Source organism: Empidonax traillii, unplaced genomic scaffold (assembly GCF_003031625.1).
Source record: "Empidonax traillii isolate 1590-97213 ecotype Southwest subspecies unplaced genomic scaffold, ASM303162v1 scaffold202:size1011777, whole genome shotgun sequence".
In the NCBI taxonomy this organism is placed as follows: Eukaryota; Metazoa; Chordata; class Aves; order Passeriformes; family Tyrannidae; genus Empidonax; species Empidonax traillii.
This window is the reverse complement of record NW_020955395.1, coordinates 3,775-13,090: the sequence shown is the minus strand read 5'-3', so window position 1 is coordinate 13,090 and position 9,316 is coordinate 3,775. Positions and strand designations below refer to the sequence as shown.

Genomic DNA, 9,316 nt, shown 5'->3' with positions numbered 1-9,316 from the left:
TGTGCAACCGGAGATATTTAGATACTTTGTTGTAGGCTGTTGCTAGATATGTTATCTTTCAAGGACAGAATATTTCTGCAGAGGAAAGTTGTGAAATCTGCCAGAATAAAAAGATTGGCTGAAAATGTTCAGGATCTCCAGTGTAGGGGCCTCGGTATGTGGTACCAAACACAGGCTGAAGTGTGTAGTTCCTTTGTGGTTTGTGTTACATCCTCTTTGCAACAGATTAGGTCTTTGCATATCATCAATCATAACCGCTGCCACTGCACAAACACCCCAGCATGAATCCTAGTGTGCTGAAAACTGCTGGTATGCAGCTTTAGGGAAGTATAACTGCATAGCTGCAGTCCTGTTTTGCAAAAGACCAGAAAATTCACAATTTCTTGAAAAAGGAGAAAGTGTACTTGCAGGCAAGGCAGGGGCTGACTACCTGTAGTGTAAAATAATTGCTTTGGCAGCTTTGGTAACAGCAAGCATCTTGTGAGTTAAGATTGGCTTATTGGCTATTTAATGGGTTTTTTAGATGTCACGTTCACCTTACTCTTGCAAGTATTCAGAGCTGCTGGAATGTTACACTGAACAGTCACTCAGCTCCAGCCAGGGACCTTGGAGATACTCACAATTTTATACTAAAGAAAATACTATGCCAGTGTTCAAGATGAATTAGTTTGTCGTACTAATTGCCTTCCATCACACTTCAGAAATTTTGAAGTGATGCTTTCAGGCAGGCACTTTTACTTTATTTTCTTCTCTAAAGGAAATAATTTTTTTTTGTTTTCATGCTGAGAATGGTTAGAAAACGTGAGCCTGCTCTTGTTAGACTGTCAGTTAAAATCTGAGACAGCCATATTGTTTTTATTAATCCATCCAGAACTCAATGTTGTTGCATTAAACCCGGTGCTTTTCTCTATATTTGAGTTTTTCAAAGCTCTTAAAATTTGAGTTTTAATTTCTGGAAGACTGTCTGTAATACCCTGTAAGGGGTTGAATCTGTTTTCCTAGGACAAAACTGATTTTGTGTGGTATGCAGAGCTATCCTTTATTGCTAACTGAACAGCAGCATCTGCTTAGTAAAGTTCCGTATTCGATCTAGAGAAGTATTTGTGTATTTTGAGGTGAACTGTTCTGTAACTCTTGCAGATATTTTGATCTTAGTTGATAAAACATCAAGGCAGATGTCAGTAGAAATTGTCAGGATAAGCAGAGTTATAAGCTGCAATAGTTTCTATTGAATAACATTAAAAATTAAAATTCACCATTTAGAATCAAATTACAATTTTGTTCTAGCAAACCCTGGAATATCTTGGGTTTGGTTTTCCTTTTTAACTCAAGCTTTCGTTGCTGCTTGCTAAAAGAGTTTGGTTTTTTGTTGGTGTTTTTTTGTTTTGTGGGGGGTTTTTTGTTTGGTTTTTTTGGTTTTTTTTCCTGTGCTCTTCACATTTTCTTTTTCAGGCATTGATGCCTCCTTCCCTTCTGACCTTGAGTGCTGTCATCTGGAATTTCACAGTGATTAAACAATGTGTTGCCCTTGTGATGCTACTGTTCTCTGTGGCCTCTTGAACTCTAGTATTTTCATCTTCTGTCTGATTTTCACTGTTTTTATGTAAGTGGATTATAGCTCTGGGTTCTACTGCCACCACTTTGTTTTCCTTGATCCCAAAGAACGTTGCTTTTTTCTCATTTGAAGCTTAATTTTCCTTTTTTTTTTTTTTTTTCTTCTGTTTGTTAGTTTTTCACTCATTTTAGTTATGGGCCTTAAAGGAGGAAATCAGTATTGCTGCCTAAGTAGTCTGAGAATATTGCCCATAATATGTGGTACAGAATCTCATCTGCTTTTGTTCCTGTGATGGAACTCTTTCAGTAAGTTCATCCAGTCTTCCTGTGTCTTTCTATTTTAAGGAAGCAGTTAAAACAACAACAACAAAAAAGATAAATATAAAGAAGAGCCTGTCCTCTCTGTTGCCCTTTTAAAGGCTGCTTTGCAAATTTATTTGATAAACGCTTGTTTATTGTGCCAATAGGCAATTGTAAAAATGATTTTGCAAGTTATTGTAAGATTTAAGATTCCCATAAACCATGTTGCTGCAGTGCATGGTGTCAGTGTTTTTGGGCACCATTCAGTTATTTTACACGGGTTGTGGTTCAGTTGAGGCTCTTACAGGAAGGACTTTTTGGTTGCTGCATTTCACATTATACTTAGGTGATATCCTTACCTGTATGGTAAGTGTGTTTTTCTGGGTCATGCACCATGTCACAGATTTTTCCAGGCGATATGTTATCTAAAGTTTGACTGAGTCTTGCTTTACAGGACAGGAAGAATAAACCTTTTTCCTTTAGTGACTTGTTCATTATCCAGTGAATGTACCTAATGGGAGTGTCGAAAGACAGTCTAATCTTTTTGCTATATTTATTTCTTTGTTGAATACAAAGTTTACAACAGTATTTTCCTCTTTTAAGTAATCACTTTTCTCTCACTTGTGTTTTTTTGTGTTTTTTGACACTTTTCCTTATGTGCTGGGCTTCTCTTGAGCAAGTAAATGACAAGTTTTTGCAGGTGTAAGTCTTTAAAGTGTATTTCTTAAACTAAAAGTGTATTTCTGCATCAAGAGAAGTGATCTTAGAAGTATCTTCAGAGGCTTGAAAGATTTTACATTAGGCCTCCACACTGGTATTACCATTGTGCATTGCTACTTCACTCCTTCCTGCTTTCCTCTCCTGTTGGGGCTGCACGTACTGGTGATGGTCCACAGTCCATTTGGTTAAATATATTTATTCTTTGCCTTCAGCTTTCCTTTTCTGGCCTACCCAGTGTCTCTGTTTTAAATTCTCCAGGGTTGCCTGGCTTTAATTTCTACCAATATCATATCCCTTCTTCTCTTATCTGTTCTTGTCTTTGTCCTCTTCAGTTCTAGTACTAACATTTCTGAGAAAGTTACTCAGCTACAGAAGTGCATGTAACTGAGATTGTCCTGATGCCCTTGCTCAACTTGGAAACCAACTCATTTATTTTTATTCTACTTTTGCAGATTTGCCCACCTTGCAAAAGAACATAATTTCTCTTTCTGTACAGTCTTGGAGCTCCTTTTTTTCTCCTACAGCAACATTTGTTAGTTAAGGAAAAAAAAAACCGCGCACACTTGCGTGTTTTGTTCAAGAATCAAATTCTTTGTCCAAGAATCAAATTAACATCCTGCAAATTCTTCCTATATATTTTTTTCCTTTATTGGAAAACTGTGACTTGATTCACTAGCCCAACAATAGGTGTCTAACTGAGGTTCCCTAGAGTACCTTGACTGTCTTTTTAGCTCCTGACGCAAAGGGCACTGATCTCCCTGAAAAAATATGTCATAGCTGCCATTAATGTGCCCTGAGGCGTCTCAGATGACACTAAACAACTTGATTAATCGGTTGAACCAAGTTTATGGAAACTGGGTCTTTTGCAGCTTTGCATGTAGTGGAATAGCTGGAATTTCTTCCGGAGTGTCAGGTACAGAGAAGGTGGGTTTTTTTCTGATAGAATCAAATACCTTTCTCTCAAATTGTCCCTCTATTCTGAAATGGTTTTGAGTCTTTAATAATGACTTTTTTGCCTTTTGTTTTCCAGTACCTTGATTTGCATGTGTTAAGTTCAAAAATATCCTTGGCTTGAGAGAAGAATAGCCTGGCAGCACAAGTACCGCACTAAAATAGAATTACTCCTGTATCTTCCTTCACTAGTAACAGTTTTGTATTTAACAAGGTTGTATTGTCACTTCAAGAACTAATCTTTCTTGCCAGCCAATTAATAGGAGGCTCTATAGGTACTATATATTAGTGTGTTTGACTTAAAGCCTGTACAGCAAAAATCTTTCAGGTGGAACACAGTGAGAGGTGGGCAGGTCTGAGTTTAGTTCATTTAGTTCCTTTCATACTGCTGGGTGCAGTGACTCAGTATCTTGGTTGCAGGTTGTAGTGAGAAACTGAGTTTTGTATCTGTAAAGACAATTAACAATGGCTGGTTTAAGTAAGAGTTTGTTTATAGAAGAGACTGATCAGTAGTTTTTGTGTACAATTTGTGTGGCTACTAAAAAGGACAGGTTAGCATTCTGAATTGATGGATAATATAATTCTACTGACTGTCTTTTTCTTTTTAATATTCAACAGGAGCATTTTTTGCATTTTCCCAAAACTGATTCTGCACATAGATTTGATCTCATGCTTCAGCAATTTTCCCTGTTATCTGTGAATGCATTTCATGATCAAGTTGCATTTGGATTTCTTAAAAGCCAAATGGGTTGATCTCCTTCATAACAAATTCCATTCAGATTCGTATTACTCCAGGCTGCAGTGGCCACACGTTTGTTCTACACACTTAGTGCTGACTTAGAAATTCTTGGCATCAAAAGAAACTGAAGAAGATAGATATCCTTTCAGAAGCAGAGTTTGGGTAGTTAACTGGTGTGTTGTTTCCTGATTTTGCTGCCTTTAGTTAAGCAGAGATGTTAATGCTGTGGCACTCTTAGCATAACACCTTTCAGTATTACCGAACTTACAGTGTGGTTAAAAAAAGAAAGAAAAATACCCCCCAAAAGGAAGTTACCAGGAAGAGAAAAACTGTATGTAGGATAGGACAGTAGAAAGCAACTGTAAGGATTTCAGAAAATTCTCGATTTCAGAGTAAGACCTACCTGTCTTGCTTGTAGTTAAGTCTTATTCCTTTGTTAGATTTGCTTATACATTTTAATAGATGAGAAAAGAACAGCCCATATGTGTTTTAAAAGAAATTATGGATTTAAGTATTAATATTTCTATCTTTTTGTCTATTGGGAGCATATTAACTTTTCTTTTGAAATTCTGTGAAGTAAAATATTTCAAAATTTAATGCTGTTTGCCTGAGGAGAAAAAAAGGAAAAGAAGGTAATATTTTTGGATAATGAAAAGCAACAGAGTATGATACATCCTTTTTCTTCTAAATTTATCTTTGATTTGATGGCTTTAACTTTATTGAAGCAATTTTAAATTCTATAGTAGTGTGTAATTGGAAATATAATTCCACTGAAGTAATTATTGGCTGGTGTATCTACAGAAATGAGAAAAGTATGGTCTGAGTGTGAAGGGTTTGCTTGCCTTGCTCTTATATTGGAATGGTCATTCTCAATAGCACTGTGGAACGCCACATGGTTTGCCTTCCATCGAGGGAATAAGGGCAAACAGAGTGGAAACATATGAAAAACTACATACTTATGTGCTGAAGATGCAAGGAAAAGGGTATTTGTTTCATTTAGGTGAGAAGGGGAGAGAATGCAGGACTATATTGATTTTTTTTTTTTAGTGTTTGTTTTTTTGTTTTTTTTTTGCCAGGTTTAAAGAGTACCCATTCTCAAACTCTAAGCACAATAATTTTGCAAATGGCTTTACTGATTAAAAATGTTATTTTTATTTACCCCAGCACATTTATATTTGAAAAGGGTACGCCATAGGTAATATCCTGTAAGTATGCATGTAAGTACTTGTTACAAAAATGGATATTTCTACTAGGTCAAGACGAACTGTTAGCTTGTGATTCAAAATATTTAGCACCTTATATTTTGTAAGCTCATGCAGAGACTAGTGTTAATATTTATGTGAAGTGAAACCAGACTTGCGTTGGCTGTTGTGGTTGTTTAAATGCCTTTTATTTGAGTGTAACGGAGCATTTTTTATTTATGCGTCATAACCTTGCCAAGCAAACTGTTAGCTGCAGTTTTAATTTCTCTGGATTGTGGTATTTAACAAACTCAGATTTAGGATGTTTCCCCTAATCTGTAGCCTCATTTGTTATGGTGTATTTTTGTTGAGAACGTGTAACTTATGAAAATAGCTCATGCTCATAGTTGAGAATAGGGCAAACTCCTTCCTTAGGCTTCAGCCTTCTAGAATCAAAGGTGTTACTTTTTCTATCCTAAGACAGTAAATTAAGCAAGACATAAGTGAAACTATTTGGAAGGGGAAATCACAGAGCAGAAAGGTTAGAGAGGCCAGAGGTGATGAGAATGGTTGTCTGATATGGTTCAAAAAAAGGTTCTTTTTTCTTTTGCTTTAGGAACTAGCGGAATGTGTTTGGATTCATGGCAGAAGTAAGACTTAGTAGAATAAGATTTGACTGAGGGGACACTTCATTCCTTTTCACATATGTGAAATGTTTGTTCTACGATCAGATCTTAGGATCTTTAATAGTAAAATGCTGTATTTGACTTCCAGAATGGTAGTCAAATAATGATAGAGAACTATTGCTCTTTTCTGTTACCATTGAAGCGGAATTTTGTTCTGAACTACTTTGTCTTTATTAAAATTTCACCCAGCCTGTGTGAGATTTGATTGTAGCAAAATAAATTAGTGTTTGCATTTGGATAAAAACCTGTAGTACTGAAGGAAGGAGAGTGTAAATGATGCGTTTCTGGTTTAGTTAGAATATAAGGACATCATTTTTATGTTCCATGGGGTTGTAAAATGTTTTGAGTATGGTCTCAGCAATAGTGTTTTGTGATTGTATGATTAACAGGCATTGAAATATTAATTTTATTTGTTGTGAACCCTAGAGAACCTATGTAGCTATGTAACGTATGGCCTTTTGGAAAATGACTACACTATAGGGAAAAATAATCTTGATGTACACACTGGCTTTAATGTTGATATGTTTGGTCTCAAAATGACTTTTATTGAAGGGATTTGGGAGTTTGGATTTGAGGCATATTTACCCTGAACAAGTAGAAGCAATTTTATCAATTATAAGTAATAATAACAGAAAATCAAAAATCAGTGTTACTTTTTACTCTGGATTCTTTCCCTTGTACTGAGTAGTTCTTTTGGATTGGTAGGTCATGAAAACTTTTTTAAACCAAAATATCTGCACAGTTGGTCACTCACTGTGGATAAGGACTGATATGCCACTGATATTTAATGGAAGAAGGGATATGGCAGAAGGTGGTAAAGAAGAAATATGATCGTGTGAGGTAGGTAATAGGTTGGTTTGGCCAGCTGCAACATAATGTACCCAACCTCAGTGTGACCACAGAGAGCATACCTTCTCCAAATGTCTCTTATCCAACAGCAGGAATCACTGCATGGGATATGCAGCTGACCTGAACCCCAAATTGTAAACATTTACCACCTTGTGTGTTGGACTAATAATACCAATTTTAATTTATTGTTATGCTGAGCACTGCATATGATGATGTTCTGGGACTTGTTGTGAGCAACGTTCACTTCGTGTTGCGGGTAGAACTGAAAACACTGGGAAGGGAAAGAGTTTGTACCTGCTTGAACCTCCATGTTGTACCTACTGCCCCAACTTTCCTGAGGTTGCTCCCTGACTGTGGAGCTTGCAAAGGTGAATACAGTTTGTTGCCAGTCTCACTACTAGAGCAGAGTCCTGAAACCATCTCGTGATGTAACGTTCTGTAATAGTTTTCTGCTTGTCAAATATGGAGGTATAACCTAAAAAATATGCAGTTATTTTGATTCTTTTATTCTAAGCAACCTTTTGTATTGTGTGTTGTAGTTGGAGTGCAGCTCCTAGTGAGCTGAGCTGCTGGTATATGCACTCTATTTCATCTACTCTTTTAAAGCAGGAATGCAGAGAATGAAAAGCATGCAACCAGCAACTGCAGTATGGAAAGTGTGTGTTAAATGAGTTACTTATCATCACATAGGAACATGGCAAAAACAGAGATACAGTTCTTTCCTTCAGAGCACCATTGGGCTAAGTCACAGGCCAAGCTTTTTCACTGTGCTGTGTTCTGAGTTATTCATAACAAGCCTCTTTCAAAGCTCAGTTAAGGAATGTATTAAGGTGCATCCCCTTCAACACATAACCTCGAATTCAATGGTAGAAATTGGTGAGGTTGTAAAGAGCCATACATGACATTTTAATTGAAGCAAAAGTAAGAAAAGGGTTGCACTATGGTGACATAGGAACTACCCAGTCTAGTAAACATCAACTTTTCTGAATTCTTCATTGCTGTATTACAGTTTAGACAATCTAGTAATTTTTTTCTCTTGCTTAATAAAGATGCATTTCATGTTGCGATTTTATGCCATTTTCTCTAGGATTGGTGCCTGTTTCGTTCCTTTTTTAAAAATAAATGAAAGGTTGATTTTTATGTTGAGTGTGTTGAGAATTTCAACTGGCAGACCTCTGCTATTTTCTGCACCCTGTACTTGCACGTGCTCCTGACAGCTGTGAAAGGAAAGTAGGAGTGTGGACAGGAGAAACCCACACTGCGCTCTACTGAGTCGCATGATCAGTGAGTTCGTGATTTGGAGCGATACTCTGGAGCATACCTACCCCAGACGGGCCACTGGCTTCTTGGTCATGAACCTTCATCCTCTGCAATTAATCTTTACAACATCCTTGCTTCCAACTAAAACCAAGATAAGTTTACAGAATATCAACATTTAAAACTGTCATATTAAATGTCTTGACAGGGTGATATCACTGAGCCAGCCATGTGACCTTACAAGATTTCTTCATCTAATGCTTTATTCCAGATCTGCATTCATAATTTTTTAAGAAATAAAAAGTGGTTTAACATTTTCTGAACAGAATTGTTTATAAGTCTTACCACACTGGCTTTACTTTGCTATGTGGATTTCAAACAAGTGGCAACACACAGTAGGTACTGCCTTATTTTTTTTCTAATGTCTGCTACCTCACAAATCTGCAAAAGCTCAGTTACTCTTTTGAATCATCATAAAGAAGAAAGAATGATTGGAAGCTAGACAAGTAAGGCAAGAAACATTTTTTTTATTTTTTTAGAACTTTTTTCTTCAACTATGAAAGCTTTTTTTAAAAGCTCAGATCCATATGACCACCTCTCGATCTATATGAACTCTGAAGTATATTTACCAGTGAAATAATGCAACCCAAATTTCTTTAAGCTATCGCATCAGTGATTAATTGGATATCTTGTGACACTGGCAAGATGACAACTCAGTGTCAAGCTGTGATGAAGTTTTATATTTTTAGTTAATTTTAGTCTCTCCATTTAAATGTGTAGTACTGCATTTCTCTTGGCCAGAATTTGGATAACTGGAATGGTTCCTGTTGAACTGTGTATTCTTCCTGCAAAGAGTTGGGGGTGGCAAGGAAAAGAGGGAGTAAGTGCTACTAAGTTTTAAAAGCTCCGGTATTTTGAAAATCGTGGGCCTTAGTAGTTTGGGATTGACTTTAACTTAATAAACAAAACACAACCATCTAAATATGGTACTTTTTATTAAAACAAGATCTGTTTTCAAACTTGGTGTTTTGAGGCAACCCTCAGTAACGTTTGCAATGCCATTTGGGATACAAAGCAAA

At 36.5% G+C, this 9,316-nt stretch overlaps 1 protein-coding gene across 1 annotated transcript in view; it reads left to right on the top strand.

Moving 5' to 3' along the window:
- Nucleotides 1-9,316, top strand: part of BABAM2 (BRISC and BRCA1 A complex member 2) — a gene marked incomplete at its 3' end in the record, with an annotated part of 36,935 nt that overhangs the window by 23,956 nt on the left and 3,663 nt on the right. The window lies entirely within an intron of this gene.